The following is a 27,798-nucleotide window of genomic DNA, read 5'->3' as shown; positions in this document are numbered from 1 at the left end:
ACATATAGGCCTATGCCGAATCGATTGACCTCATGCCTGAGAGCCTGAGAGGTTACAAGTTACCGGTGCCCTCCTTATGAGAACAAAATCCACGTTCGATCAATGTCGGAAGTTATTACGGATGCTCGATGGTGTTTTAAAATGAGTTTTGAGCAGGACCTCTCTGGAACACAGGCCTCCACAACCAGGAACAAAACATGAGTATTCCATCCACGCGCCACAGCAAACATAAGCTGATGTAAACTTTCACAACACCCGCTGTCTTCTCTGAACACAAAGCAACTGACCAAGCTGTAAACGCTAAAAGGGGCCAAGAAACGTCGTGTCATGCGTCCGAAATGACACGGATGTGTTAGTGGACCCACGTGTGCTAAATTTTGCAGATGTGTTGGTGGTTGCATGGCCGGACGTCAACGAAAAACACCATTCGTCCCTGGGTGGGCTCGAACCACCAACCTTGCGGTTAACAGCCGAACGCGCTGTCCAATTGCGCCACAGAGACCTACGGCCAGCCAGTCCATGGGTCAGCTTATAAAAAAAAGCAGACCTGGACTTTTCCGGCAATGGTGGACTCGCTTTCCACGCTGGAAACCGAGACCCCATTGGGAAGAGAGAGGGCTAATAGATGCGCCCAACGTGGGGCTCGAACCCACGACCCTGAGATTAAGAGTCTCATGCTCTACCGACTGAGCTAGTCGGGCAACTGCGGTGACCTGCTTCGGGCTGGTCGCATCCATTATCTGTGCCTAAATTGCGCCCGTGAAAGGGAGCCTCACATTTCGCACAGGCTTGGCATAGCCTCTTGCGGGTAAAGTCAGGGTTAAGCCTAGAGGTAGGCTTAGAGTGTACTTTGTTTGTTTGAGCCATATCTGTTGTTGGGGGATACAATTTGACCCAGTAGAGCAGGCCAATAATATGCACAACCCGGAGCTAAAGTTCCGTTTCGGTCTGTCGAGTGAGAGAGCGGTTACCGAAGGCAACCTTCTCCAAATATCCAAAGGCAAAAGTGATTCATACAACAAAGAGTTGGAGGGACACAACCTCCAAACGGAAGCAAAAACGCTAGCACATATAATCCTATGCCGAATCGATTGACCTGAGAGCCTGATAGGTTACAAGTTACCGGTGCCCTCTTTATGAGAACGAAATCCACGTTCGATCAATGTCGGAAGTTATGACGGATGCTCGATGGTGTTTTAAAAGGAGTTTTGAGCAGGACCTCTCTGGAACACAGGCCTCCACCACCCGGAACAAAACATGAGCATTCCATCCACGCGCCACAGCAAACATAAGCTGATGTAAACTTTCACAACACCCGTTGTCTTCTCTGAACACAAAGCAACTGACCAAGCTGTAAACGCTAAAAGGGCCAAGAAACGTCGTTTCATGCGTCCGAAATGACACGGATGTGTTAGTGGACACACGTGTGCTAAATTCTGCAGCTGTGTTGGTGGTTGCATGGCAGGACGTCAACGAAAAACACCATTCGTCCCCCCTGTTTCGGTCTGTCGAGTGAGAGAGCGGTTACCGAAGGCAAACTTCTCCAAATATCCAAAGATAAAAGTGAGTCATACAACAAAGAGTTGGAGGGACACAACCTCCAACCGGAATCAAAAAAGCTAGTACATATAGGCCTATGCCGAATCGATTGACCTCATGCCTGAGAGCCTGATAGGTTACAAGTTACCGGTGCCCTCCTTATGAGAACAAAATCCACGTTCGATCAATGTCGGAAGTTATTACGGATGCTCGATGGTGTTTTAAAAGGAGTTTTGAGCAGGACGACTCTGGAACACAGGCCTCCACCACCAGGAACAAAACATGAGTATTCCATCCACGCGCCACAGCAAACATAAGCTGATGTAAACTTTCACAACACCCGCTGTCTTCTCTGGACACAAAGCAACTGACCAAGCTGTAAACGCTAAAAGGGGCCAAGAAACATCGTGTCATGCGTCCGAAATGACACGGATGTGTTAGTGGACACACGTGTGCTAAATTCTGCAGCTGTGTTGGTGGTTGCATGGCCGGACGTCAACGAAAAACACCATTCGTTCCTGGGTGGGCTCGAACCACCAACCTTTCGGTTAACAGCCGAACGCGCTGTCCGATTGCGCCACAGAGACCTACGGCCAGCCAGTCCATGGGTCAGCTTATAAAAAAAAGCAGACCTGGACTTTTCCGGCAATGGTGGACTCGCTTTCCACTCTGGAAACCGAGACCCCGTTGGGAAGAGAGAGGGCTAATAGATGCGCCCAACGTGGGGCTCGAACCCACGACCCTGAGATTAAGAGTCTCATGCTCTACCGACTGAGCTAGCCGGGCAACTGCGGTGACCTGCTTCGGGCTGGTCGCGGCCATTATCTGTGCCTAAATTGCGCCCGTGAAAGGGAGCCTCACATTTCGCACAGTTCCGTTTCGGTCTGTCGAGTGAGAGAGCGGTTACCGAAGGCAACCTTCTCCAAATATCCAAAGGCAAAAGTGAGTCATACAACAAAGAGTTGGAGGGACACAACCTCCAAACGGAAGCAAAAACGCTAGCACATATAATCCTATGCCGAATCGATTGACCTGATGCCTGAGAGCCTGATAGGTTACAAGTTACCGGTGCCCTCTTTATGAGAACGGAATCCACGTTCGATCAATGTCGGAAGTTAAGACGGATGCTCGATGGTGTTTTAAAAGGAGTTTTGAGCAGGACCTCTCTGGAACACAGGCCTCCACCACCCGGAACAAAACATGAGCATTCCATCCACGCGCCACAGCAAACATAAGCTGATGTAAACTTTCACAACACCCGCTGTCTTCTTTGAACACAAAGCAACTGACCAAGCTGTAAACGCTAAAAGGGCCAAGAAACGTCGTTTCATGCGTCCGAAATGACACGGATGTGTTAGTGGACACACGTGTGCTAAATTCTGCAGCTGTGTTGGTGGTTGCATGGCAGGACGTCAACGAAAAACACCATTCGTCCCCCCGTTTCGGTCTGTCGAGTGAGAGAGCGGTTACCGAAGGCAAACTTCTCCAAATATCCAAAGATAAAAGTGAGTCATACAACAAAGAGTTGGAGGGACACAACCTCCAACCGGAATCAAAAACGCTAGTACATATAGGCCTATGCCGAATCGATTGACCTCATGCCTGAGAGCCTGATAGGTTACAAGTTACCGGTGCCCTCCTTATGAGAACAAAATCCACGTTCGATCAATGTCGGAAGTTATTACGGATGCTCGATGGTGTTTTAAAAGGAGTTTTGAGCAGGACCTCTCTGGAACACAGGCCTCCACCACCAGGAACAAAACATGAGTATTCCATCCACGCGCCACAGCAAACATAAGCTGATGTAAACTTTCACAACACCCGCTGTCTTCTCTGAACACAAAGCAACTGACCAAGCTGTAAACGCTAAAAGGGGCCAAGAAACGTCGTGTCATGCGTCCGAAATGACACGGATGTGTTAGTGGACACACGTGTGCTAAATTCTGCATCTGTGTTGGTGGTTGCATGGCCGGACGTCAATGAAAAACACCATTCGTCCCTGGGTGGGCTCGAACCACCAACCTTTCGGTTAACAGCCGAACGCGCTGTCCGATTGCGCCACAGAGACCTACGGCCAGCCAGTCCATGGGTCAGCTTATAAAAAAAAGCAGACCTGGACTTTTCCGGCAATGGTGGACTCGCTTTCCACGCTGGAAACCGAGACCCCATTGGGAAGAGAGAGGGCTAATAGATGCGCCCAACGTGGGGCTCGAACCCACGACCCTGAGATTAAGAGTCTCATGCTCTACCGACTGAGCTAGTCGGGCAACTGCGGTGACCTGCTTCGGGCTGGTCGCATCCATTATCTGTGCCTAAATTGCGCCCGTGAAAGGGAGCCTCACATTTCGCACAGGCTTGGCATAGCCTCTTGCGGGTAAAGTCAGGGTTAAGCCTAGAGGTAGGCTTAGAGTGTACTTTGTTTGTTTGAGCCATATCTGTTGTTGGGGGATACAATTTGACCCAGTAGAGCAGGCCAATAATATGCACAACCCGGAGCTAAAGTTCCGTTTCGGTCTGTCGAGTGAGAGAGCGGTTACCGAAGGCAACCTTCTCCAAATATCCAAAGGCAAAAGTGAGTCATACAACAAAGAGTTGGAGGGACACAACCTCCAAACGGAAGCAAAAACGCTAGCACATATAATCCTATGCCGAATCGATTGACCTGAGAGCCTGATAGGTTACAAGTTACCGGTGCCCTCTTTATGAGAACGAAATCCACGTTCGATCAATGTCGGAAGTTATGACGGATGCTCGATGGTGTTTTAAAAGGAGTTTTGAGCAGGACCTCTCTGGAACACAGGCCTCCACCACCCGGAACAAAACATGAGCATTCCATCCACGCGCCACAGCAAACATAAGCTGATGTAAACTTTCACAACACCCGTTGTCTTCTCTGAACACAAAGCAACTGACCAAGCTGTAAACGCTAAAAGGGCCAAGAAACGTCGTTTCATGCGTCCGAAATGACACGGATGTGTTAGTGGACACACGTGTGCTAAATTCTGCAGCTGTGTTGGTGGTTGCATGGCAGGACGTCAACGAAAAACACCATTCGTCCCCCCTGTTTCGGTCTGTCGAGTGAGAGAGCGGTTACCGAAGGCAAACTTCTCCAAATATCCAAAGATAAAAGTGAGTCATACAACAAAGAGTTGGAGGGACACAACCTCCAACCGGAATCAAAAACGCTAGTACATATAGGCCTATGCCGAATCGATTGACCTCATGCCTGAGAGCCTGATAGGTTACAAGTTACCGGTGCCCTCCTTATGAGAACAAAATCCACGTTCGATCAATGTCGGAAGTTATTACGGATGCTCGATGGTGTTTTAAAAGGAGTTTTGAGCAGGACGACTCTGGAACACAGGCCTCCACCACCAGGAACAAAACATGAGTATTCCATCCACGCGCCACAGCAAACATAAGCTGATGTAAACTTTCACAACACCCGCTGTCTTCTCTGGACACAAAGCAACTGACCAAGCTGTAAACGCTAAAAGGGGCCAAGAAACATCGTGTCATGCGTCCGAAATGACACGGATGTGTTAGTGGACACACGTGTGCTAAATTCTGCAGCTGTGTTGGTGGTTGCATGGCCGGACGTCAACGAAAAACACCATTCGTCCCTGGGTGGGCTCGAACCACCAACCTTTCGGTTAACAGCCGAACGCGCTGTCCGATTGCGCCACAGAGACCTACGGCCAGCCAGTCCATGGGTCAGCTTATAAAAAAAAGCAGACCTGGACTTTTCCGGCAATGGTGGACTCGCTTTCCACTCTGGAAACCAAGACCCCGTTGGGAAGAGAGAGGGCTAATAGATGCGCCCAACGTGGGGCTCGAACCCACGACCCTGAGATTAAGAGTCTCATGCTCTACCGACTGAGCTAGCCGGGCAACTGCGGTGACCTGCTTCGGGCTGGTCGCGGCCATTATCTGTGCCTAAATTGCGCCCGTGAAAGGGAGCCTCACATTTCGCACAGTTCCGTTTCGGTCTGTCGAGTGAGAGAGCGGTTACCGAAGGCAACCTTCTCCAAATATCCAAAGGCAAAAGTGAGTCATACAACAAAGAGTTGGAGGGACACAACCTCCAAACGGAAGCAAAAACGCTAGCACATATAATCCTATGCCGAATCGATTGACCTGATGCCTGAGAGCCTGATAGGTTACAAGTTACCGGTGCCCTCTTTATGAGAACGAAATCCACGTTCGATCAATGTCGGAAGTTAAGACGGATGCTCGATGGTGTTTTAAAAGGAGTTTTGAGCAGGACCTCTCTGGAACACAGGCCTCCACCACCCGGAACAAAACATGAGCATTCCATCCACGCGCCACAGCAAACATAAGCTGATGTAAACTTTCACAACACCCGCTGTCTTCTTTGAACACAAAGCAACTGACCAAGCTGTAAACGCTAAAAGGGCCAAGAAACGTCGTTTCATGCGTCCGAAATGACACGGATGTGTTAGTGGACACACGTGTGCTAAATTCTGCAGCTGTGTTGGTGGTTGCATGGCAGGACGTCAACGAAAAACACCATTCGTCCCCCCGTTTCGGTCTGTCGAGTGAGAGAGCGGTTACCGAAGGCAAACTTCTCCAAATATCCAAAGATAAAAGTGAGTCATACAACAAAGAGTTGGAGGGACACAACCTCCAACCGGAATCAAAAACGCTAGTACATATAGGCCTATGCCGAATCGATTGACCTCATGCCTGAGAGCCTGATAGGTTACAAGTTACCGGTGCCCTCCTTATGAGAACAAAATCCACGTTCGATCAATGTCGGAAGTTATTACGGATGCTCGATGGTGTTTTAAAAGGAGTTTTGAGCAGGACCTCTCTGGAACACAGGCCTCCACCACCAGGAACAAAACATGAGTATTCCATCCACGCGCCACAGCAAACATAAGCTGATGTAAACTTTAACAACACCCGCTGTCTTCTCTGAACACAAAGCAACTGACCAAGCTGTAAACGCTAAAAGGGGCCAAGAAACGTCGTGTCATGCGTCCGAAATGACACGGATGTGTTAGTGGACACACGTGTGCTAAATTCTGCATCTGTGTTGGTGGTTGCATGGCCGGACGTCAACGAAAAACACCATTCGTCCCTAGGTGGGCTCGAACCACCAACCTTTCGGTTAACAGCCGAACGCGCTGTCCGATTGCGCCACAGAGACCTACGGCCAGCCAGTCCATGGGTCAGCTTATAAAAAAAAGCAGACCTGGACTTTTCCGGCAATGGTGGACTCGCTTTCCACGCTGGAAACCGAGACCCCGTTGGGAAGAGAGAGGGCTAATAGATGCGCCCAACGTGGGGCTCGAACCCACGACCCTGAGATTAAGAGTCTCATGCTCTACCGACTGAGCTAGCCGGGCAACTGCGGTGACCTGCTTCGGGCTGGTCGCGGCCAGTATCTGTGCCTAAATTGCGCCCGTGAAAGGGAGCCTCACATTTCGCACAGGCTTGGCATAGCCTCTTGCGGGTAAAGTCAGGGTTAAGCCTAGAGGTAGGCTTAGAGTGTACTTTGTTTGTTTGAGCCATATCTGTTGTTGGGGGATACAATTTGACCCAGTAGAGCAGGCCAATAATATGCACAACCCAGAGCTAAAGTTCCGTTTCGGTCTGTCGAGTGAGAGAGCGGTTACCGAAGTCAACCTTCTCCAAATATCCAAAGGCAAAAGTGAGTCATACAACAAAGAGTTGGAGGGACACAACCTCCAAACGGAAGCAAAAACGCTAGTACATATAGGCCTATGCCGAATCGATTGACCTGATGCCTGAGAGCCTGATAGGTTACAAGTTACCGGTGCCCTCTTTATGAGAATGAAATCCACGTTCGATCAATGTCGGAAGTTATGACGGATGCTCGATGGTGTTTTAAAAGGAGTTTTGAGCAGGACCTCTCTGGAACACAGGCCTCCACCACCCGGAACAAAACATGAGCATTCCATCCACGCGCCACAGCAAACATAAGCTGATGTAAACTTTCACAACACCCGCTGTCTTCTTTGAACACAAAGCAACTGACCAAGCTGTAAACGCTAAAAGGGCCAAGAAACGTCGTTTCATGCGTCCGAAATGACACGGATGTGTTAGTGGACACACGTGTGCTAAATTCTGCAGCTGTGTTGGTGGTTGCATGGCAGGACGTCAACGAAAAACACCATTCGTCCCCCCGTTTCGGTCTGTCGAGTGAGAGAGCGGTTACCGAAGTCAACCTTCTCCAAATATCCAAAGGCAAAAGTGAGTCATACAACAAAGAGTTGGAGGGACACAACCTCCAAACGGAAGCAAAAACGCTAGCACATATAATCCTATGCCGAATCGATTGACCTGATGCCTGAGAGCCTGATAGGTTACAAGTTACCGGTGCCCTCTTTATGAGAACGAATCCACGTTCGATCAATGTCGGAAGTTAAGACGGATGCTCGATGGTGTTTTAAAAGGAGTTTTGAGCAGGACCTCTCTGGAACACAGGCCTCCACCACCCGGAACAAAACATGAGCATTCCATCCACGCGCCACAGCAAACATAAGCTGATGTAAACTTTCACAACACCCGCTGTCTTCTTTGAACACAAAGCAACTGACCAAGCTGTAAACGCTAAAAGGGCCAAGAAACGTCGTTTCATGCGTCCGAAATGACACGGATGTGTGCTAAATTTTAGCACACACGTGTGCTAAATTCTGCAGCTGTGTTGGTGGTTGCATGGCAGGACGTCAACGAAAAACACCTTTCGTCCCCCCGTTTCGGTCTGTCGAGTGAGAGAGCGGTTACCGAAGGCAAACTTCTCCAAATATCCAAAGATAAAAGTGAGTCATACAACAAAGAGTTGGAGGGACACAACCTCCAACCGGAATCAAAAACGCTAGTACATATAGGCCTATGCCGAATCGATTGACCTCATGCCTGAGAGCTTGATAGGTTACAAGTTACCGGTGCCCTCCTTATGAGAACAAAATCCACGTTCGATCAATGTCGGAAGTTATTACGGATGCTCGATGGTGTTTTAAAAGGAGTTTTGAGCAGGACCTCTCTGGAACACAGGCCTCCACCACCAGGAACAAAACATGAGTATTCCATCCACGCGCCACAGCAAACATAAGCTGATGTAAACTTGCACAACACCCGCTGTCTTCTCTGAACACAAAGCAACTGACCAAGCTGTAAACGCTAAAAGGGGCCAAGAAACGTCGTGTCATGCGTCCGAAATGACACGGATGTGTTAGTGGACACACGTGTGCTAAATTCTGCAGCTGTGTTGGTGGTTGCATGGCCGGACGTCAACGAAAAACACCATTCATCCCTGGGTGGGCTCGAACCACCAACCTTTCGGTTAACAGCCGAACGCGCTGTCCGATTGCGCCACAGAGACCTACGGCCAGCCAGTCCATGGGTCAGTTTATAAAAAAAAGCAGACCTGGACTTTTCCGGCAATGGTGGACTCGCTTTCCACGCTGGAAACCGAGACCCCGTTGGGAAGAGAGAGGGCTAATAGATGCGCCCAACGTGGGGCTCGAACCCACGACCCTGAGATTAAGAGTCTCATGCTCTACCGACTGAGCTAGCCGGGCAACTGCGGTGACCTGCTTCGGGCTGGTCGCGGCCATTATCTGTGCCTAAATTGCGCCCGTGAAAGGGAGCCTCACATTTCGCACAGTTCCGTTTCGGTCTGTCGAGTGAGAGAGCGGTTACCGAAGGCAACCTTCTCCAAATATCCAAAGGCAAAAGTGAGTCATACAACAAAGAGTTGGAGGGACACAACCTCCAAACGGAAGCAAAAACGCTAGCACATATAATCCTATGCCGAATCGATTGACCTGATGCCTGAGAGCCTGATAGGTTACAAGTTACCGGTGCCCTCTTTATGAGAACGAAATCCACGTTCGATCAATGTCGGAAGTTATTACGGATGCTCGATGGTGTTTTAAAAGGAGTTTTGAGCAGGACCTCTCTGGAACACAGGCCTCCACCACCCGGAACAAAACATGAGCATTCCATCCACGCGCCACAGCAAACATAAGCTGATGTAAACTTTCACAACACCCGCTGTCTTCTCTGGACACAAAGCAACTGACCAAGCTGTAAACGCTAAAAGGGGCCAAGAAACATCGTGTCATGCGTCCGAAATGACACGGATGTGTTAGTGGACACACGTGTGCTAAATTCTGCAGCTGTGACCTACGGCCAGCCAGTCCATGGGTCAGCTTATAAAAAAAAGCAGACCTGGACTTTTCCGGCAATGGTGGACTCGCTTTCCACGCTGGAAACCGAGACCCCGTTGGGAAGAGAGAGGGCTAATAGATGCGCCCAACGTGGGGCTCGAACCCACGACCCTGAGATTAAGAGTCTCATGCTCTACCGACTGAGCTAGCCCGGCAACTGCGGTGACCTACTTCGGGCTGGTCGCGGCCAGTATCTGTGCCTAAATTGCGCCCGTGAAAGGGAGCCTCACATTTCGCACAGGCTTGGCATAGCCTCTTGCGGGTAAAGTCAGGGTTAAGCCTAGAGGTAGGCTTAGAGTGTACTTTGTTTGTTTGAGCCATATCTGTTGTTGGGGGATACAATTTGACCCAGTAGAGCAGGCCAATAATATGCACAACCCAGAGCTAAAGTTCCGTTTCGGTCTGTCGAGTGAGAGAGCGGTTACCGAAGTCAACCTTCTCCAAATATCCAAAGGCAAAAGTGAGTCATACAACAAAGAGTTGGAGGGACACAACCTCCAAACGGAAGCAAAAACGCTAGCACATATAATCCTATGCCGAATCGATTGACCTGATGCCTGAGAGCCTGATAGGTTACAAGTTACCGGTGCCCTCTTTATGAGAATGAAATCCACGTTCGATCAATGTCGGAAGTTATGACGGATGCTCGATGGTGTTTTAAAAGGAGTTTTGAGCAGGACCTCTCTGGAACACAGGCCTCCACCACCCGGAACAAAACATGAGCATTCCATCCACGTGCCACAGCAAACATAAGCTGATGTAAACTTTCACAACACCCGCTGTCTTCTCTGAACACAAAGCAACTGACCAAGCTGTAAACGCTAAAAGGGCCAAGAAACGTCGTTTCATGCGTCCGAAATGACACGGATGTGTTAGTGGACACACGTGTGCTAAATTCTGCAGCTGTGTTGGTGGTTGCATGGCAGGACGTCAACGAAAAACACCATTCGTCCCCCCTGTTTCGGTCTGTCGAGTGAGAGAGCGGTTACCGAAGGCAAACTTCTCCAAATATCCAAAGATAAAAGTGAGTCATACAACAAAGAGTTGGAGGGACACAACCTCCAACCGGAATCAAAAACGCTAGTACATATAGGCCTATGCCGAATCGATTGACCTCATGCCTGAGAGCCTGATAGGTTACAAGTTACCGGTGCCCTCCTTATGAGAACAAAATCCACGTTCGATCAATGTCGGAAGTCATTACGGATGCTCGATGGTGTTTTAAAAGGAGTTTTGAGCAGGACGACTCTGGAACACAGGCCTCCACCACCAGGAACAAAACATGAGTATTCCATCCACGCGCCACAGCAAACATAAGCTGATGTAAACTTTCACAACACCCGCTGTCTTCTCTGAACACAAAGCAACTGACCAAGCTGTAAACGCTAAAAGGGGCCAAGAAATGTCGTGTCATGCGTCCGAAATGACACGGATGTGTTAGTGGACACACGTGTGCTAAATTCTGCAGCTGTGTTGGTGGTTGCATGGCCGGACGTCAACGAAAAACACCATTCGTCCCTGGGTGGGCTCGAACCACCAACCTTTCGGTTAACAGCAGAACGCGCTGTCCGATTGCGCCACAGAGACCTACGGCCAGCCAGTCCATGGGTCAGTTTATAAAAAAAAAGCAGACCTGGACTTTTCCGTCAATGGTGGACTCGCTTTCCACGCTGGAAACCGAGACCCCGTTGGGAAGAGAGAGGGCTAATAGATGCGCCCAACGTGGGGCTCGAACCCACGACCCTGAGATTAAGAGTCTCATGCTCTACCGACTGAGCTAGCCGGGCAACTGCGGTGACCTGCTTCGGGCTGGTCGCGGCCATTATCTGTGCCTAAATTGCGCCCGTGAAAGGGAGCCTCACATTTCGCACAGTTCCGTTTCGGTCTGTCGAGTGAGAGAGCGGTTACCGAAGGCAACCTTCTCCAAATATCCAAAGGCAAAAGTGAGTCATACAACAAAGAGTTGGAGGGACACAACCTCCAAACGGAAGCAAAAACGCTAGCACATATAATCCTATGCCGAATCGATTGACCTGATGCCTGAGAGCCTGATAGGTTACAAGTTACCGGTGCCCTCTTTATGAGAACGAAATCCACGTTCGATCAATGTCGGAAGTTATTACGGATGCTCGATGGTGTTTTAAAAGGAGTTTTGAGCAGGACCTCTCTGGAACACAGGCCTCCACCACCCGGAACAAAACATGAGCATTCCATCCACGCGCAACAGCAAACATAAGCTGATGTAAACTTTCACAACACCCGCTGTCTTCTTTGAACACAAAGCAGCTGACCAAGCTGTAAACGCTAAAAGGGCCAAGAAACGTCGTTTCATGCGTCCGAAATGACACGGATGTGTTAGTGGACACACGTGTGCTAAATTCTGCAGCTGTGTTGGTGGTTGCATGGCAGGACGTCAACGAAAAACACCATTCGTCCCCCCGTTTCGGTCTGTCGAGTGAGAGAGCGGTTACCGAAGTCAACCTTCTCCAAATATCCAAAGGCAAAAGTGAGTCATACAACAAAGAGTTGGAGGGACACAACCTCCAAACGGAAGCAAAAACGCTAGCACATATAATCCTATGCCGAATCGATTGACCTGATGCCTGAGAGCCTGATAGGTTACAAGTTACCGGTGCCCTCTTTATGAGAACGAATCCACGTTCGATCAATGTCGGAAGTTAAGACGGATGCTCGATGGTGTTTTAAAAGGAGTTTTGAGCAGGACCTCTCTGGAACACAGGCCTCCACCACCCGGAACAAAACATGAGCATTCCATCCACGCGCCACAGCAAACATAAGCTGATGTAAACTTTCACAACACCCGCTGTCTTCTTTGAACACAAAGCAACTGACCAAGCTGTAAACGCTAAAAGGGCCAAGAAACGTCGTTTCATGCGTCCGAAATGACACGGATGTGTTAGTGGACACACGTGTGCTAAATTCTGCAGCTGTGTTGGTGGTTGCATGGCAGGACGTCAACGAAAAACACCTTTCGTCCCCCCGTTTCGGTCTGTCGAGTGAGAGAGCGGTTACCGAAGGCAAACTTCTCCAAATATCCAAAGATAAAAGTGAGTCATGGACACACGTGTGCTAAATTCTGCAGCTGTGTTGGTGGTTGCATGGCCGGACGTCAACAAAAAACACCATTTGTCCCTGGGTGGGCTCGAACCACCAACCTTTCGGTTAACAGCCGAACGCGCTGTCCGATTGCGCCACAGAGACCTACGGCCAGCCAGTCCATGGGTCAGTTTATAAAAAAAAGCAGACCTGGACTTTTCCGGCAATGGTGGACTCGCTTTCCACGCTGGAAACCGAGACCCCGTTGGGAAGAGAGAGAGCTAATAGATGCGCCCAACGTGGGGCTCGAACCCACGACCCTGAGATTAAGAGTCTCATGCTCTACCGACTGAGCTAGCCGGGCAACTGCGGTGACCTGCTTCGGGCTGGTCGCGGCCATTATCTGTGCCTAAATTGCGCCCGTGAAAGGGAGCCTCACATTTCGCACAGTTCCGTTTCGGTCTGTCGAGTGAGAGAGCGGTTACCGAAGGCAACCTTCTCCAAATATCCAAAGGCAAAAGTGAGTCATACAACAAAGAGTTGGAGGGACACAACCTCCAAACGGAAGCAAAAACGCTAGGACATATAATCCTATGCCGAATCGATTGACCTGATGCCTGAGAGCCTGATAGGTTACAAGTTACCGGTGCCCTCTTTATGAGAACGAAATCCACGTTCGATCAATGTCGGAAGTTATTACGGATGCTCGATGGTGTTTTAAAAGGAGTTTTGAGCAGGACCTCTCTGGAACACAGGCCTCCACCACCCGGAACAAAACATGAGCATTCCATCCACGCGCCACAGCAAACATAAGCTGATTTAAACTTTCACAACACCCGCTGACTTCTTTGAACACAAAGCAACTGACCAAGCTGTAAACGCTAAAAGGGCCAAGAAACATCATTTCATGCGTCCGAAATGACACGGATGTGTTAGTGGACACACGTGTGCTAAATTCCGCAGCTGTGTTGGTGGTTGCATGGCAGGACGTCAACGAAAAACACCATTCGTCCCCCCTGTTTCGGTCTGTCGAGTGAGAGAGCGGTTACCGAAGGCAACCTTCTCCAAATATCCAAAGATAAAAGTGAGTCATACAACAAAGAGTTGGAGGGACACAACCTCCAACCGGAATCAAAAACGCTAGTACATATAGGCCTATGCCGAATCGATTGACCTCATGCCTGAGAGCCTGATAGGTTACAAGTTACCGGTGCCCTCCTTATGAGAACAAAATCCACGTTCGATCAATGTCGGAAGTTATTACGGATGCTCGATGGTGTTTTAAAAGGAGTTTTGAGCAGGACGACTCTGGAACACAGGCCTCCACCACCAGGAACAAAACATGAGTATTCCATCCACGCGCCACAGCAAACATAAGCTGATGTAAACTTTCACAACACCCGCTGTCTTCTCTGGACACAAAGCAACTGACCAAGCTGTAAACGCTAAAAGGGGCCAAGAAACATCGTGTCATGCGTCCGAAATGACACGGATGTGTTAGTGGACACACGTGTGCTAAATTCTGCAGCTGTGTTGGTGGTTGCATGGCAGGCCGTCAACGAAAAACACCATTCGTCCCCCCGTTTCGGTCTGTCGAGTGAGAGAGCGGTTACCGAAGGCAAACTGTTGGTGGTTGCATGGCCGGACGTCAACGAAAAACACCATTCGTCCCTGGGTGGGCTCGAACCACCAACCTTTCGGTTAACAGCCGAACGCGCTGTCCGATTGCGCCACAGAGACCTACGGCCAGCCAGTCCATGGGTCAGCTTATAAAAAAAAGCAGACCTGGACTTTTCCGGCAATGGTGGACTCGCTTTCCACGCTGGAAACCGAGACCCCGTTGGGAAGAGAGAGGGCTAATAGATGCGCCCAACGTGGGGCTCGAACCCACGACCCTGAGATTAAGAGTCTCATGCTCTACCGACTGAGCTAGCCGGGCAACTAAGGTAACCTGCTTCGGGCTCGTCGCGTCCATTATCTGTTCCTAAATTGTGCCCGTGAAAGGGAGCCTCACATTTCGCACAGGGTTGGCATAGCCTCTTGCGGGTAAAGTCAGGGTTAAGCCTAGAGGTAGGCTTAGAGTGTACTTTGTTTGTTTGAGCCATATCTGTTGTTGGGGGATACAATTTGACCCAGTAGAGCAGGCCAATAATATGCACAACCCGGAGCTAAAGTTCCGTTTCGGTCTGTCGAGTGAGTGAGAGGTTACCGAAGGCAACCTTCTCCAAATATCCAAAGGCAAAAGTGAGTCATACAACAAAGAGTTGGAGGGACACAACCTCCAAACGGAAGCAAAAACGCTAACACATATAATCCTATGCCGAATCGATTGACCTGATGCCTGAGAGCCTGATAGGTTACAAGTTACCGGTGCCCTCTTTATGAGAACGAAATCCACGTTCGATCAATGTCGGAAGTTAAGACGGATGCTCGATGGTGTTTTAAAAGGAGTTTTGAGCAGGACCTCTCTGGAACACAGGCCTCCACCACCCGGAACAAAACATGAGCATTCCATCCACGCGCCACAGCAAACATAAGCTGATGTAAACTTTCACAACACCCGCTGTCTTCTTTGAACACAAAGCAACTGACCAAGCTGTAAACGCTAAAATGGCCAAGAAACGTCGTTTCATGCGTCCGAAATGACACGGATGTGTTAGTGGACACACGTGTGCTAAATTCTGCAGCTGTGTTGGTGGTTGCATGGCAGGACGTCAACGAAAAACACCATTCGTCCCCCCGTTTCGGTCTGTCGAGTGAGAGAGCGGTTACCGAAGGCAAACTTCTCCAAATATCCAAAGATAAAAGTGAGTCATACAACAAAGAGTTGGAGGGACACAACCTCCAACCGGAATCAAAAACGCTAGTACATATAGGCCTATGCCGAATCGATTGACCTCATGCCTGAGAGCCTGATAGGTTACAAGTTACCGGTGCCCTCCTTATGAGAACAAAATCCACGTTCGATCAATGTCGGAAGTTATTACGGATGCTCAATGGTGTTTTAAAAGGAGTTTTGAGCAGGACGACTCTGGAACACAGGCCTCCACCACCAGGAACAAAACATGAGTATTCCATCCACGCCCCACAGCAAACATAAGCTGATGTAAACTTTCAAAACACCCGTTGTCTTCTCTGGACACAAAGCAACTGAACAAGCTGTAAACGCTAAAAGGGGCCAAGAAACATCGTGTCATGCGTCCGAAATGACACGGATGTGTTAGTGGACACACGTGTGCTAAATTCTGCAGCTGTGTTGGTGGTTGCATGGCCGGACGTCAACGAAAAACAGCATTCGTCCCTGGGTGGGCTCGAACCACCAACCTTTCGGTTAACAGCCGAACGCGCTGTCCGATTGCGCCACAGAGACCTACGGCTAGCCAGTCCATGGGTCAGCTTATAAAAAAAAGCAGACCTGAACTTTTCCGGCAATGGTGGACTCGCTTTCCACGCTGGAATCCGAGACCCCGTTGGGAAGAGAGAGGGCTAATAGATGCGCCCAACGTGGGGCTCGAACCCACGACCCTGAGATTAAGAGTCTCATGCTCTACCGACTGAGCTAGCCGGGCAACTAAGGTGACCTGCTTCGGGCTGGTCGCGGCCATTATCTGTGCCTAAATTGCGCCCGTGAAAGGGAGCCTCACATTTGGCACAGGCTTGGCATAGCCTCTTGTGGGTAAAGTCAGGGTTAAGCCTAGAGGTAGGCTTAGAGTGTACTTTGTTTGTTTGAGCCATATCTGTTGTTGGGGGATACAATTTGACCCAGTAGAGCAGGCCAATAATATGCACAACCCGGAGCTAAAGTTCCGTTTCGGTCTGTCGAGTGAGAGAGCGGTTACCGAAGGCAACCTTCTCCAAATATCCAAAGGCAAAAGTGAGTCATACAACAAAGAGTTGGAGGGACACAACCTCCAAACGGAAGCAAAAACGCTAGCACATATAATCCTATGCCGAATCGATTGACCTGATGCCTGAGAGCCTGATAGGTTACAAGTTACCGGTGCCCTCTTTATGAGAACGAAATCCACGTTCGATCAATGTCGGAAGTTATTACGGATGCTCGATGGTGTTTTAAAAGGAGTTTTGAGCAGGACCTCTCTGGAACACAGGCCTCCACCACCCGGAACAAAACATGAGCATTCCATCCACGCGCCACAGCAAACATAAGCTGCTGTAAACTTTCACAACACCCGCTGTCTTCTTTGAACACAAAGCAACTGACCAAGCTGTAAACGCTAAAAGGGCCAAGAAACGTCGTTTCCTGCGTCCGAAATGACACGGATGTGTTAGTGGACACACGTGTGCTAATTTCTGCAGCTGTGTTGGTGGTTGCATGGCAGGACGTCAACGAAAAACACCATTCGTCCCCCCGTTTCGGTCTGTCGAGTGAGAGAGCGGTTACCGAAGGCAAACTTCTCCAAATATCCAAAGATAAAAGTGAGTCATACAACAAAGAGTTGGAGGGACACAACCTCCAACCGGAATCAAAAACGCTAGTACATATAGGCCTATGCCGAATCGATTGACCTCATGCCTGAGAGCCTGAGAGGTTACAAGTTACCGGTGCCCTCCTTATGAGAACAAAATCCACGTTCGATCAATGTCGGAAGTTATTACGGATGCTCGATGGTGTTTTAAAAGGAGTTTTGAGCAGGACCTCTCTGGAACACAGGCCTCCACAACCAGGAACAAAACATGAGTATTCCATCCACGCGCCACAGCAAACATAAGCTGATGTAAACTTTCACAACACCCGCTGTCTTCTCTGAACACAAAGCAACTGACCAAGCTGTAAACGCTAAAAGGGGCCAAGAAACGTCGTGTCATGCGTCCGAAATGACACGGATGTGTTAGTGGACCCACGTGTGCTAAATTTTGCAGATGTGTTGGTGGTTGCATGGCCGGACGTCAACGAAAAACACCATTCGTCCCTGGGTGGGCTCGAACCACCAACCTTGCGGTTAACAGCCGAACGCGCTGTCCAATTGCGCCACAGAGACCTACGGCCAGCCAGTCCATGGGTCAGCTTATAAAAAAAAGCAGACCTGGACTTTTCCGGCAATGGTGGACTCGCTTTCCACGCTGGAAACCGAGACCCCATTGGGAAGAGAGAGGGCTAATAGATGCGCCCAACGTGGGGCTCGAACCCACGACCCTGAGATTAAGAGTCTCATGCTCTACCGACTGAGCTAGTCGGGCAACTGCGGTCCTGCTTCGGGCTGGTCGCATCCATTATCTGTGCCTAAATTGCGCCCGTGAAAGGGAGCCTCACATTTCGCACAGGCTTGGCATAGCCTCTTGCGGGTAAAGTCAGGGTTAAGCCTAGAGGTAGGCTTAGAGTGTACTTTGTTTGTTTGAGCCATATCTGTTGTTGGGGGATACAATTTGACCCAGTAGAGCAGGCCAATAATATGCACAACCCGGAGCTAAAGTTCCGTTTCGGTCTGTCGAGTGAGAGAGCGGTTACCGAAGGCAACCTTCTCCAAATATCCAAAGGCAAAAGTGATTCATACAACAAAGAGTTGGAGGGACACAACCTCCAAACGGAAGCAAAAACGCTAGCACATATAATCCTATGCCGAATCGATTGACCTGAGAGCCTGATAGGTTACAAGTTACCGGTGCCCTCTTTATGAGAACGAAATCCACGTTCGATCAATGTCGGAAGTTATGACGGATGCTCGATGGTGTTTTAAAAGGAGTTTTGAGCAGGACCTCTCTGGAACACAGGCCTCCACCACCCGGAACAAAACATGAGCATTCCATCCACGCGCCACAGCAAACATAAGCTGATGTAAACTTTCACAACACCCGTTGTCTTCTCTGAACACAAAGCAACTGACCAAGCTGTAAACGCTAAAAGGGCCAAGAAACGTCGTTTCATGCGTCCGAAATGACACGGATGTGTTAGTGGACACACGTGTGCTAAATTCTGCAGCTGTGTTGGTGGTTGCATGGCAGGACGTCAACGAAAAACACCATTCGTCCCCCCTGTTTCGGTCTGTCGAGTGAGAGAGCGGTTACCGAAGGCAAACTTCTCCAAATATCCAAAGATAAAAGTGAGTCATACAACAAAGAGTTGGAGGGACACAACCTCCAACCGGAATCAAAAACGCTAGTACATATAGGCCTATGCCGAATCGATTGACCTCATGCCTGAGAGCCTGATAGGTTACAAGTTACCGGTGCCCTCCTTATGAGAACAAAATCCACGTTCGATCAATGTCGGAAGTTATTACGGATGCTCGATGGTGTTTTAAAAGGAGTTTTGAGCAGGACGACTCTGGAACACAGGCCTCCACCACCAGGAACAAAACATGAGTATTCCATCCACGCGCCACAGCAAACATAAGCTGATGTAAACTTTCACAACACCCGCTGTCTTCTCTGGACACAAAGCAACTGACCAAGCTGTAAACGCTAAAAGGGGCCAAGAAACATCGTGTCATGCGTCCGAAATGACACGGATGTGTTAGTGGACACACGTGTGCTAAATTCTGCAGCTGTGTTGGTGGTTGCATGGCAGGCCGTCAACGAAAAACACCATTCGTCCCCCCGTTTCGGTCTGTCGAGTGAGAGAGCGGTTACCGAAGGCAAACTGTTGGTGGTTGCATGGCCGGACGTCAACGAAAAACACCATTCGTCCCTGGGTGGGCTCGAACCACCAACCTTTCGGTTAACAGCCGAACGCGCTGTCCGATTGCGCCACAGAGACCTACGGCCAGCCAGTCCATGGGTCAGCTTATAAAAAAAAGCAGACCTGGACTTTTCCGGCAATGGTGGAATCGCTTTCCACGCTGGAAACCGAGACCCCGTTGGGAAGAGAGAGGGCTAATAGATGCGCCCAACGTGGGGCTCGAACCCACGACCCTGAGATTAAGAGTCTCATGCTCTACCGACTGAGCTAGCCGGGCAACTAAGGTAACCTGCTTCGGGCTCGTCGCGTCCATTATCTGTTCCTAAATTGTGCCCGTGAAAGGGAGCCTCACATTTCGCACAGGGTTGGCATAGCCTCTTGCGGGTAAAGTCAGGGTTAAGCCTAGAGGTAGGCTTAGAGTGTACTTTGTTTGTTTGAGCCATATCTGTTGTTGGGGGATACAATTTGACCCAGTAGAGCAGGCCAATAATATGCACAACCCGGAGCTAAAGTTCCGTTTCGGTCTGTCGAGTGAGTGAGAGGTTACCGAAGGCAACCTTCTCCAAATATCCAAAGGCAAAAGTGAGTCATACAACAAAGAGTTGGAGGGACACAACCTCCAAACGGAAGCAAAAACGCTAACACATATAATCCTATGCCGAATCGATTGACCTGATGCCTGAGAGCCTGATAGGTTACAAGTTACCGGTGCCCTCTTTATGAGAACGAAATCCACGTTCGATCAATGTCGGAAGTTAAGACGGATGCTCGATGGTGTTTTAAAAGGAGTTTTGAGCAGGACCTCTCTGGAACACAGGCCTCCACCACCCGGAACAAAACATGAGCATTCCATCCACGCGCCACAGCAAACATAAGCTGATGTAAACTTTCACAACACCCGCTGTCTTCTTTGAACACAAAGCAACTGACCAAGCTGTAAACGCTAAAATGGCCAAGAAACGTCGTTTCATGCGTCCGAAATGACACGGATGTGTTAGTGGACACACGTGTGCTAAATTCTGCAGCTGTGTTGGTGGTTGCATGGCAGGACGTCAACGAAAAACACCATTCGTCCCCCCGTTTCGGTCTGTCGAGTGAGAGAGCGGTTACCGAAGGCAAACTTCTCCAAATATCCAAAGATAAAAGTGAGTCATACAACAAAGAGTTGGAGGGACACAACCTCCAACCGGAATCAAAAACGCTAGTACATATAGGCCTATGCCGAATCGATTGACCTCATGCCTGAGAGCCTGATAGGTTACAAGTTACCGGTGCCCTCCTTATGAGAACAAAATCCACGTTCGATCAATGTCGGAAGTTATTACGGATGCTCAATGGTGTTTTAAAAGGAGTTTTGAGCAGGACGACTCTGGAACACAGGCCTCCACCACCAGGAACAAAACATGAGTATTCCATCCACGCCCCACAGCAAACATAAGCTGATGTAAACTTTCAAAACACCCGCTGTCTTCTCTGGACACAAAGCAACTGAACAAGCTGTAAACGCTAAAAGGGGCCAAGAAACATCGTGTCATGCGTCCGAAATGACACGGATGTGTTAGTGGACACACGTGTGCTAAATTCTGCAGCTGTGTTGGTGGTTGCATGGCCGGACGTCAACGAAAAACAGCATTCGTCCCTGGGTGGGCTCGAACCACCAACCTTTCGGTTAACAGCCGAACGCGCTGTCCGATTGCGCCACAGAGACCTACGGCTAGCCAGTCCATGGGTCAGCTTATAAAAAAAAGCAGACCTGAACTTTTCCGGCAATGGTGGACTCGCTTTCCACGCTGGAATCCGAGACCCCGTTGGGAAGAGAGAGGGCTAATAGATGCGCCCAACGTGGGGCTCGAACCCACGACCCTGAGATTAAGAGTCTCATGCTCTACCGACTGAGCTAGCCGGGCAACTAAGGTGACCTGCTTCGGGCTGGTCGCGGCCATTATCTGTGCCTAAATTGCGCCCGTGAAAGGGAGCCTCACATTTGGCACAGGCTTGGCATAGCCTCTTGTGGGTAAAGTCAGGGTTAAGCCTAGAGGTAGGCTTAGAGTGTACTTTGTTTGTTTGAGCCATATCTGTTGTTGGGGGATACAATTTGACCCAGTAGAGCAGGCCAATAATATGCACAACCCGGAGCTAAAGTTCCGTTTCGGTCTGTCGAGTGAGAGAGCGGTTACCGAAGGCAACCTTCTCCAAATATCCAAAGGCAAAAGTGAGTCATACAACAAAGAGTTGGAGGGACACAACCTCCAAACGGAAGCAAAAACGCTAGCACATATAATCCTATGCCGAATCGATTGACCTGATGCCTGAGAGCCTGATAGGTTACAAGTTACCGGTGCCCTCTTTATGAGAACGAAATCCACGTTCGATCAATGTCGGAAGTTATTACGGATGCTCGATGGTGTTTTAAAAGGAGTTTTGAGCAGGACCTCTCTGGAACACAGGCCTCCACCACCCGGAACAAAACATGAGCATTCCATCCACGCGCCACAGCAAACATAAGCTGCTGTAAACTTTCACAACACCCGCTGTCTTCTTTGAACACAAAGCAACTGACCAAGCTGTAAACGCTAAAAGGGCCAAGAAACGTCGTTTCCTGCGTCCGAAATGACACGGATGTGTTAGTGGACACACGTGTGCTAATTTCTGCAGCTGTGTTGGTGGTTGCATGGCAGGACGTCAACGAAAAACACCATTCGTCCCCCCGTTTCGGTCTGTCGAGTGAGAGAGCGGTTACCGAAGGCAAACTTCTCCAAATATCCAAAGATAAAAGTGAGTCATACAACAAAGAGTTGGAGGGACACAACCTCCAACCGGAATCAAAAACGCTAGTACATATAGGCCTATGCCGAATCGATTGACCTCATGCCTGAGAGCCTGAGAGGTTACAAGTTACCGGTGCCCTCCTTATGAGAACAAAATCCACGTTCGATCAATGTCGGAAGTTATTACGGATGCTCGATGGTGTTTTAAAAGGAGTTTTGAGCAGGACCTCTCTGGAACACAGGCCTCCACAACCAGGAACAAAACATGAGTATTCCATCCACGCGCCACAGCAAACATAAGCTGATGTAAACTTTCACAACACCCGCTGTCTTCTCTGAACACAAAGCAACTGACCAAGCTGTAAACGCTAAAAGGGGCCAAGAAACGTCGTGTCATGCGTCCGAAATGACACGGATGTGTTAGTGGACCCACGTGTGCTAAATTTTGCAGATGTGTTGGTGGTTGCATGGCCGGACGTCAACGAAAAACACCATTCGTCCCTGGGTGGGCTCGAACCACCAACCTTGCGGTTAACAGCCGAACGCGGTGTCCAATTGCGCCACAGAGACCTACGGCCAGCCAGTCCATGGGTCAGCTTATAAAAAAAAGCAGACCTGGACTTTTCCGGCAATGGTGGACTCGCTTTCCACGCTGGAAACCGAGACCCCATTGGGAAGAGAGAGGGCTAATAGATGCGCCCAACGTGGGGCTCGAACCCACGACCCTGAGATTAAGAGTCTCATGCTCTACCGACTGAGCTAGTCGGGCAACTGCGGTCCTGCTTCGGGCTGGTCGCATCCATTATCTGTGCCTAAATTGCGCCCGTGAAAGGGAGCCTCACATTTCGCACAGGCTTGGCATAGCCTCTTGCGGGTAAAGTCAGGGTTAAGCCTAGAGGTAGGCTTAGAGTGTACTTTGTTTGTTTGAGCCATATCTGTTGTTGGGGGATACAATTTGACCCAGTAGAGCAGGCCAATAATATGCACAACCCGGAGCTAAAGTTCCGTTTCGGTCTGTCGAGTGAGAGAGCGGTTACCGAAGGCAACCTTCTCCAAATATCCAAAGGCAAAAGTGATTCATACAACAAAGAGTTGGAGGGACACAACCTCCAAACGGAAGCAAAAACGCTAGCACATATAATCCTATGCCGAATCGATTGACCTGAGAGCCTGATAGGTTACAAGTTACCGGTGCCCTCTTTATGAGAACGAAATCCACGTTCGATCAATGTCGGAAGTTATGACGGATGCTCGATGGTGTTTTAAAAGGAGTTTTGAGCAGGACCTCTCTGGAACACAGGCCTCCACCACCCGGAACAAAACATGAGCATTCCATCCACGCGCCACAGCAAACATAAGCTGATGTAAACTTTCACAACACCCGTTGTCTTCTCTGAACACAAAGCAACTGACCAAGCTGTAAATGCTAAAAGGGCCAAGAAACGTCGTTTCATGCGTCCGAAATGACACGGATGTGTTAGTGGACACACGTGTGCTAAATTCTGCAGCTGTGTTGGTGGTTGCATGGCAGGACGTCAACGAAAAACACCATTCGTCCCCCCTGTTTCGGTCTGTCGAGTGAGAGAGCGGTTACCGAAGGCAAACTTCTCCAAATATCCAAAGATAAAAGTGAGTCATACAACAAAGAGTTGGAGGGACACAACCTCCAACCGGAATCAAAAACGCTAGTACATATAGGCCTATGCCGAATCGATTGACCTCATGCCTGAGAGCCTGATAGGTTACAAGTTACCGGTGCCCTCCTTATGAGAACAAAATCCACGTTCGATCAATGTCGGAAGTTATTACGGATGCTCGATGGTGTTTTAAAAGGAGTTTTGAGCAGGACGACTCTGGAACACAGGCCTCCACCACCAGGAACAAAACATGAGTATTCCATCCACGCGCCACAGCAAACATAAGCTGATGTAAACTTTCACAACACCCGCTGTCTTCTCTGGACACAAAGCAACTGACCAAGCTGTAAACGCTAAAAGGGGCCAAGAAACATCGTGTCATGCGTCCGAAATGACACGGATGTGTTAGTGGACACACGTGTGCTAAATTCTGCAGCTGTGTTGGTGGTTGCATGGCAGGCCGTCAACGAAAAACACCATTCGTCCCCCCGTTTCGGTCTGTCGAGTGAGAGAGCGGTTACCGAAGGCAAACTGTTGGTGGTTGCATGGCCGGACGTCAACGAAAAACACCATTCGTCCCTGGGTGGGCTCGAACCACCAACCTTTCGGTTAACAGCCGAACGCGCTGTCCGATTGCGCCACAGAGACCTACGGCCAGCCAGTCCATGGGTCAGCTTATAAAAAAAAGCAGACCTGGACTTTTCCGGCAATGGTGGACTCGCTTTCCACGCTGGAAACCGAGACCCCGTTGGGAAGAGAGAGGGCTAATAGATGCGCCCAACGTGGGGCTCGAACCCACGACCCTGAGATTAAGAGTCTCATGCTCTACCGACTGAGCTAGCCGGGCAACTAAGGTAACCTGCTTCGGGCTCGTCGCGTCCATTATCTGTTCCTAAATTGTGCCCGTGAAAGGGAGCCTCACATTTCGCACAGGGTTGGCATAGCCTCTTGCGGGTAAAGTCAGGGTTAAGCCTAGAGGTAGGCTTAGAGTGTACTTTGTTTGTTTGAGCCATATCTGTTGTTGGGGGATACAATTTGACCCAGTAGAGCAGGCCAATAATATGCACAACCCGGAGCTAAAGTTCCGTTTCGGTCTGTCGAGTGAGTGAGAGGTTACCGAAGGCAACCTTCTCCAAATATCCAAAGGCAAAAGTGAGTCATACAACAAAGAGTTGGAGGGACACAACCTCCAAACGGAAGCAAAAACGCTAACACATATAATCCTATGCCGAATCGATTGACCTGATGCCTGAGAGCCAGATAGGTTACAAGTTACCGGTGCCCTCTTTATGAGAACGAAATCCACGTTCGATCAATGTCGGAAGTTAAGACGGATGCTCGATGGTGTTTTAAAAGGAGTTTTGAGCAGGACCTCTCTGGAACACAGGCCTCCACCACCCGGAACAAAACATGAGCATTCCATCCACGCGCCACAGCAAACATAAGCTGATGTAAACTTTCACAACACCCGCTGTCTTCTTTGAACACAAAGCAACTGACCAAGCTGTAAACGCTAAAATGGCCAAGAAACGTCGTTTCATGCGTCCGAAATGACACGGATGTGTTAGTGGACACACGTGTGCTAAATTCTGCAGCTGTGTTGGTGGTTGCATGGCAGGACGTCAACGAAAAACACCATTCGTCCCCCCGTTTCGGTCTGTCGAGTGAGAGAGCGGTTACCGAAGGCAAACTTCTCCAAATATCCAAAGATAAAAGTGAGTCATACAACAAAGAGTTGGAGGGACACAACCTCCAACCGGAATCAAAAACGCTAGTACATATAGGCCTATGCCGAATCGATTGACCTCATGCCTGAGAGCCTGATAGGTTACAAGTTACCGGTGCCCTCCTTATGAGAACAAAATCCACGTTCGATCAATGTCGGAAGTTATTACGGATGCTCAATGGTGTTTTAAAAGGAGTTTTGAGCAGGACGACTCTGGAACACAGGCCTCCACCACCAGGAACAAAACATGAGTATTCCATCCACGCCCCACAGCAAACATAAGCTGATGTAAACTTTCAAAACACCCGCTGTCTTCTCTGGACACAAAGCAACTGAACAAGCTGTAAACGCTAAAAGGGGCCAAGAAACATCGTGTCATGCGTCCGAAATGACACGGATGTGTTAGTGGACACACGTGTGCTAAATTCTGCAGCTGTGTTGGTGGTTGCATGGCCGGACGTCAACGAAAAACAGCATTCGTCCCTGGGTGGGCTCGAACCACCAACCTTTCGGTTAACAGCCGAACGCGCTGTCCGATTGCGCCACAGAGACCGACGGCTAGCCAGTCCATGGGTCAGCTTATAAAAAAAAGCAGACCTGAACTTTTCCGGCAATGGTGGACTCGCTTTCCACGCTGGAATCCGAGACCCCGTTGGGAAGAGAGAGGGCTAATAGATGCGCCCAACGTGGGGCTCGAACCCACGACCCTGAGATTAAGAGTCTCATGCTCTACCGACTGAGCTAGCCGGGCAACTAAGGTGACCTGCTTCGGGCTGGTCGCGGCCATTATCTGTGCCTAAATTGCGCCCGTGAAAGGGAGCCTCACATTTGGCACAGGCTTGGCATAGCCTCTTGTGGGTAAAGTCAGGGTTAAGCCTAGAGGTAGGCTTAGAGTGTACTTTGTTTGTTTGAGCCATATCTGTTGTTGGGGGATACAATTTGACCCAGTAGAGCAGGCCAATAATATGCACAACCCGGAGCTAAAGTTCCGTTTCGGTCTGTCGAGTGAGAGAGCGGTTACCGAAGGCAACCTTCTCCAAATATCCAAAGGCAAAAGTGAGTCATACAACAAAGAGTTGGAGGGACACAACCTCCAAACGGAAGCAAAAACGCTAGCACATATAATCCTATGCCGAATCGATTGACCTGATGCCTGAGAGCCTGATAGGTTACAAGTTACCGGTGCCCTCTTTATGAGAACGAAATCCACGTTCGATCAATGTCGGAAGTTATTACGGATGCTCGATGGTGTTTTAAAAGAAGTTTTGAGCAGGACCTCTCTGGAACACAGGCCTCCACCACCCGGAACAAAACATGAGCATTCCATCCACGCGCCACAGCAAACATAAGCTGCTGTAAACTTTCACAACACCCGCTGTCTTCTTTGAACACAAAGCAACTGACCAAGCTGTAAACGCTAAAAGGGCCAAGAAACGTCGTTTCCTGCGTCCGAAATGACACGGATGTGTTAGTGGACACACGTGTGCTAATTTCTGCAGCTGTGTTGGTGGTTGCATGGCAGGACGTCAACGAAAAACACCATTCGTCCCCCCGTTTCGGTCTGTCGAGTGAGAGAGCGGTTACCGAAGGCAAACTTCTCCAAATATCCAAAGATAAAAGTGAGTCATACAACAAAGAGTTGGAGGGACACAACCTCCAACCGGAATCAAAAACGCTAGTACATATAGGCCTATGCCGAATCGATTGACCTCATGCCTGAGAGCCTGAGAGGTTACAAGTTACCGGTGCCCTCCTTATGAGAACAAAATCCACGTTCGATCAATGTCGGAAGTTATTACGGATGCTCGATGGTGTTTTAAAAGGAGTTTTGAGCAGGACCTCTCTGGAACACAGGCCTCCACAACCAGGAACAAAACATGAGTATTCCATCCACGCGCCACAGCAAACATAAGCTGATGTAAACTTTCACAACACCCGCTGTCTTCTCTGAACACAAAGCAACTGACCAAGCTGTAAACGCTAAAAGGGGCCAAGAAACGTCGTGTCATGCGTCCGAAATGACACGGATGTGTTAGTGGACCCACGTGTGCTAAATTTTGCAGATGTGTTGGTGGTTGCATGGCCGGACGTCAACGAAAAACACCATTCGTCCCTGGGTGGGCTCGAACCACCAACCTTGCGGTTAACAGCCGAACGCGGTGTCCAATTGCGCCACAGAGACCTACGGCCAGCCAGTCCATGGGTCAGCTTA

At 49.5% G+C, this 27,798-nt stretch overlaps 34 non-coding genes across 34 annotated transcripts; all 34 read right to left on the bottom strand.

Moving 5' to 3' along the window:
- Positions 1-428: 428 nt before the first annotated feature.
- Positions 429-502, bottom strand: trnan-guu (transfer RNA asparagine (anticodon GUU)). Its single transcript has one exon. It is a non-coding gene; the product is annotated as a tRNA-Asn (tRNA).
- Positions 503-628: 126 nt separating this feature from the next.
- trnak-cuu (transfer RNA lysine (anticodon CUU)) lies at positions 629-701 on the bottom strand. Its single transcript has one exon. It is a non-coding gene; the product is annotated as a tRNA-Lys (tRNA).
- Positions 702-2,052: 1,351 nt separating this feature from the next.
- Positions 2,053-2,126, bottom strand: trnan-guu (transfer RNA asparagine (anticodon GUU)). The gene has a single exon. It is a non-coding gene; the product is annotated as a tRNA-Asn (tRNA).
- A 126-nt stretch (positions 2,127-2,252) lies between these two features.
- On the bottom strand, positions 2,253-2,325 carry trnak-cuu (transfer RNA lysine (anticodon CUU)). Its single transcript has one exon. It is a non-coding gene; the product is annotated as a tRNA-Lys (tRNA).
- Positions 2,326-3,533: 1,208 nt separating this feature from the next.
- On the bottom strand, positions 3,534-3,607 carry trnan-guu (transfer RNA asparagine (anticodon GUU)). The gene has a single exon. It is a non-coding gene; the product is annotated as a tRNA-Asn (tRNA).
- Positions 3,608-3,733: 126 nt separating this feature from the next.
- trnak-cuu (transfer RNA lysine (anticodon CUU)) lies at positions 3,734-3,806 on the bottom strand. The gene has a single exon. It is a non-coding gene; the product is annotated as a tRNA-Lys (tRNA).
- A 1,351-nt stretch (positions 3,807-5,157) lies between these two features.
- On the bottom strand, positions 5,158-5,231 carry trnan-guu (transfer RNA asparagine (anticodon GUU)). The gene has a single exon. It is a non-coding gene; the product is annotated as a tRNA-Asn (tRNA).
- A 126-nt stretch (positions 5,232-5,357) lies between these two features.
- trnak-cuu (transfer RNA lysine (anticodon CUU)) lies at positions 5,358-5,430 on the bottom strand. Its single transcript has one exon. It is a non-coding gene; the product is annotated as a tRNA-Lys (tRNA).
- A 1,208-nt stretch (positions 5,431-6,638) lies between these two features.
- On the bottom strand, positions 6,639-6,712 carry trnan-guu (transfer RNA asparagine (anticodon GUU)). The gene has a single exon. It is a non-coding gene; the product is annotated as a tRNA-Asn (tRNA).
- Positions 6,713-6,838: 126 nt separating this feature from the next.
- On the bottom strand, positions 6,839-6,911 carry trnak-cuu (transfer RNA lysine (anticodon CUU)). Its single transcript has one exon. It is a non-coding gene; the product is annotated as a tRNA-Lys (tRNA).
- Positions 6,912-8,837: 1,926 nt separating this feature from the next.
- trnan-guu (transfer RNA asparagine (anticodon GUU)) lies at positions 8,838-8,911 on the bottom strand. The gene has a single exon. It is a non-coding gene; the product is annotated as a tRNA-Asn (tRNA).
- Positions 8,912-9,037: 126 nt separating this feature from the next.
- Positions 9,038-9,110, bottom strand: trnak-cuu (transfer RNA lysine (anticodon CUU)). The gene has a single exon. It is a non-coding gene; the product is annotated as a tRNA-Lys (tRNA).
- Positions 9,111-9,843: 733 nt separating this feature from the next.
- Positions 9,844-9,916, bottom strand: trnak-cuu (transfer RNA lysine (anticodon CUU)). The gene has a single exon. It is a non-coding gene; the product is annotated as a tRNA-Lys (tRNA).
- A 1,358-nt stretch (positions 9,917-11,274) lies between these two features.
- On the bottom strand, positions 11,275-11,348 carry trnan-guu (transfer RNA asparagine (anticodon GUU)). Its single transcript has one exon. It is a non-coding gene; the product is annotated as a tRNA-Asn (tRNA).
- Positions 11,349-11,475: 127 nt separating this feature from the next.
- Positions 11,476-11,548, bottom strand: trnak-cuu (transfer RNA lysine (anticodon CUU)). Its single transcript has one exon. It is a non-coding gene; the product is annotated as a tRNA-Lys (tRNA).
- Positions 11,549-12,909: 1,361 nt separating this feature from the next.
- trnan-guu (transfer RNA asparagine (anticodon GUU)) lies at positions 12,910-12,983 on the bottom strand. The gene has a single exon. It is a non-coding gene; the product is annotated as a tRNA-Asn (tRNA).
- Positions 12,984-13,109: 126 nt separating this feature from the next.
- On the bottom strand, positions 13,110-13,182 carry trnak-cuu (transfer RNA lysine (anticodon CUU)). The gene has a single exon. It is a non-coding gene; the product is annotated as a tRNA-Lys (tRNA).
- Positions 13,183-14,484: 1,302 nt separating this feature from the next.
- On the bottom strand, positions 14,485-14,558 carry trnan-guu (transfer RNA asparagine (anticodon GUU)). The gene has a single exon. It is a non-coding gene; the product is annotated as a tRNA-Asn (tRNA).
- Positions 14,559-14,684: 126 nt separating this feature from the next.
- trnak-cuu (transfer RNA lysine (anticodon CUU)) lies at positions 14,685-14,757 on the bottom strand. The gene has a single exon. It is a non-coding gene; the product is annotated as a tRNA-Lys (tRNA).
- Positions 14,758-16,114: 1,357 nt separating this feature from the next.
- trnan-guu (transfer RNA asparagine (anticodon GUU)) lies at positions 16,115-16,188 on the bottom strand. Its single transcript has one exon. It is a non-coding gene; the product is annotated as a tRNA-Asn (tRNA).
- Positions 16,189-16,314: 126 nt separating this feature from the next.
- On the bottom strand, positions 16,315-16,387 carry trnak-cuu (transfer RNA lysine (anticodon CUU)). The gene has a single exon. It is a non-coding gene; the product is annotated as a tRNA-Lys (tRNA).
- Positions 16,388-17,744: 1,357 nt separating this feature from the next.
- On the bottom strand, positions 17,745-17,818 carry trnan-guu (transfer RNA asparagine (anticodon GUU)). The gene has a single exon. It is a non-coding gene; the product is annotated as a tRNA-Asn (tRNA).
- A 126-nt stretch (positions 17,819-17,944) lies between these two features.
- trnak-cuu (transfer RNA lysine (anticodon CUU)) lies at positions 17,945-18,017 on the bottom strand. Its single transcript has one exon. It is a non-coding gene; the product is annotated as a tRNA-Lys (tRNA).
- Positions 18,018-19,459: 1,442 nt separating this feature from the next.
- On the bottom strand, positions 19,460-19,533 carry trnan-guu (transfer RNA asparagine (anticodon GUU)). Its single transcript has one exon. It is a non-coding gene; the product is annotated as a tRNA-Asn (tRNA).
- Positions 19,534-19,659: 126 nt separating this feature from the next.
- On the bottom strand, positions 19,660-19,732 carry trnak-cuu (transfer RNA lysine (anticodon CUU)). The gene has a single exon. It is a non-coding gene; the product is annotated as a tRNA-Lys (tRNA).
- Positions 19,733-21,089: 1,357 nt separating this feature from the next.
- On the bottom strand, positions 21,090-21,163 carry trnan-guu (transfer RNA asparagine (anticodon GUU)). The gene has a single exon. It is a non-coding gene; the product is annotated as a tRNA-Asn (tRNA).
- Positions 21,164-21,289: 126 nt separating this feature from the next.
- trnak-cuu (transfer RNA lysine (anticodon CUU)) lies at positions 21,290-21,362 on the bottom strand. The gene has a single exon. It is a non-coding gene; the product is annotated as a tRNA-Lys (tRNA).
- A 1,357-nt stretch (positions 21,363-22,719) lies between these two features.
- On the bottom strand, positions 22,720-22,793 carry trnan-guu (transfer RNA asparagine (anticodon GUU)). The gene has a single exon. It is a non-coding gene; the product is annotated as a tRNA-Asn (tRNA).
- Positions 22,794-22,919: 126 nt separating this feature from the next.
- trnak-cuu (transfer RNA lysine (anticodon CUU)) lies at positions 22,920-22,992 on the bottom strand. The gene has a single exon. It is a non-coding gene; the product is annotated as a tRNA-Lys (tRNA).
- A 1,442-nt stretch (positions 22,993-24,434) lies between these two features.
- Positions 24,435-24,508, bottom strand: trnan-guu (transfer RNA asparagine (anticodon GUU)). Its single transcript has one exon. It is a non-coding gene; the product is annotated as a tRNA-Asn (tRNA).
- A 126-nt stretch (positions 24,509-24,634) lies between these two features.
- trnak-cuu (transfer RNA lysine (anticodon CUU)) lies at positions 24,635-24,707 on the bottom strand. Its single transcript has one exon. It is a non-coding gene; the product is annotated as a tRNA-Lys (tRNA).
- A 1,357-nt stretch (positions 24,708-26,064) lies between these two features.
- Positions 26,065-26,138, bottom strand: trnan-guu (transfer RNA asparagine (anticodon GUU)). The gene has a single exon. It is a non-coding gene; the product is annotated as a tRNA-Asn (tRNA).
- A 126-nt stretch (positions 26,139-26,264) lies between these two features.
- trnak-cuu (transfer RNA lysine (anticodon CUU)) lies at positions 26,265-26,337 on the bottom strand. Its single transcript has one exon. It is a non-coding gene; the product is annotated as a tRNA-Lys (tRNA).
- A 1,357-nt stretch (positions 26,338-27,694) lies between these two features.
- Positions 27,695-27,768, bottom strand: trnan-guu (transfer RNA asparagine (anticodon GUU)). The gene has a single exon. It is a non-coding gene; the product is annotated as a tRNA-Asn (tRNA).
- Positions 27,769-27,798: the final 30 nt, after the last annotated feature.

The sequence above is a fragment of the Siphateles boraxobius genome, unplaced genomic scaffold (assembly GCF_051911475.1).
Source record: "Siphateles boraxobius isolate OS27281-9 unplaced genomic scaffold, OSU_SipBor_1 61, whole genome shotgun sequence".
NCBI lineage: Eukaryota > Metazoa > Chordata > Actinopteri > Cypriniformes > Leuciscidae > Siphateles > Siphateles boraxobius.
Note: the sequence above shows the minus strand (reverse complement) of the source record. Positions and strands in the feature narration are given on the sequence as shown.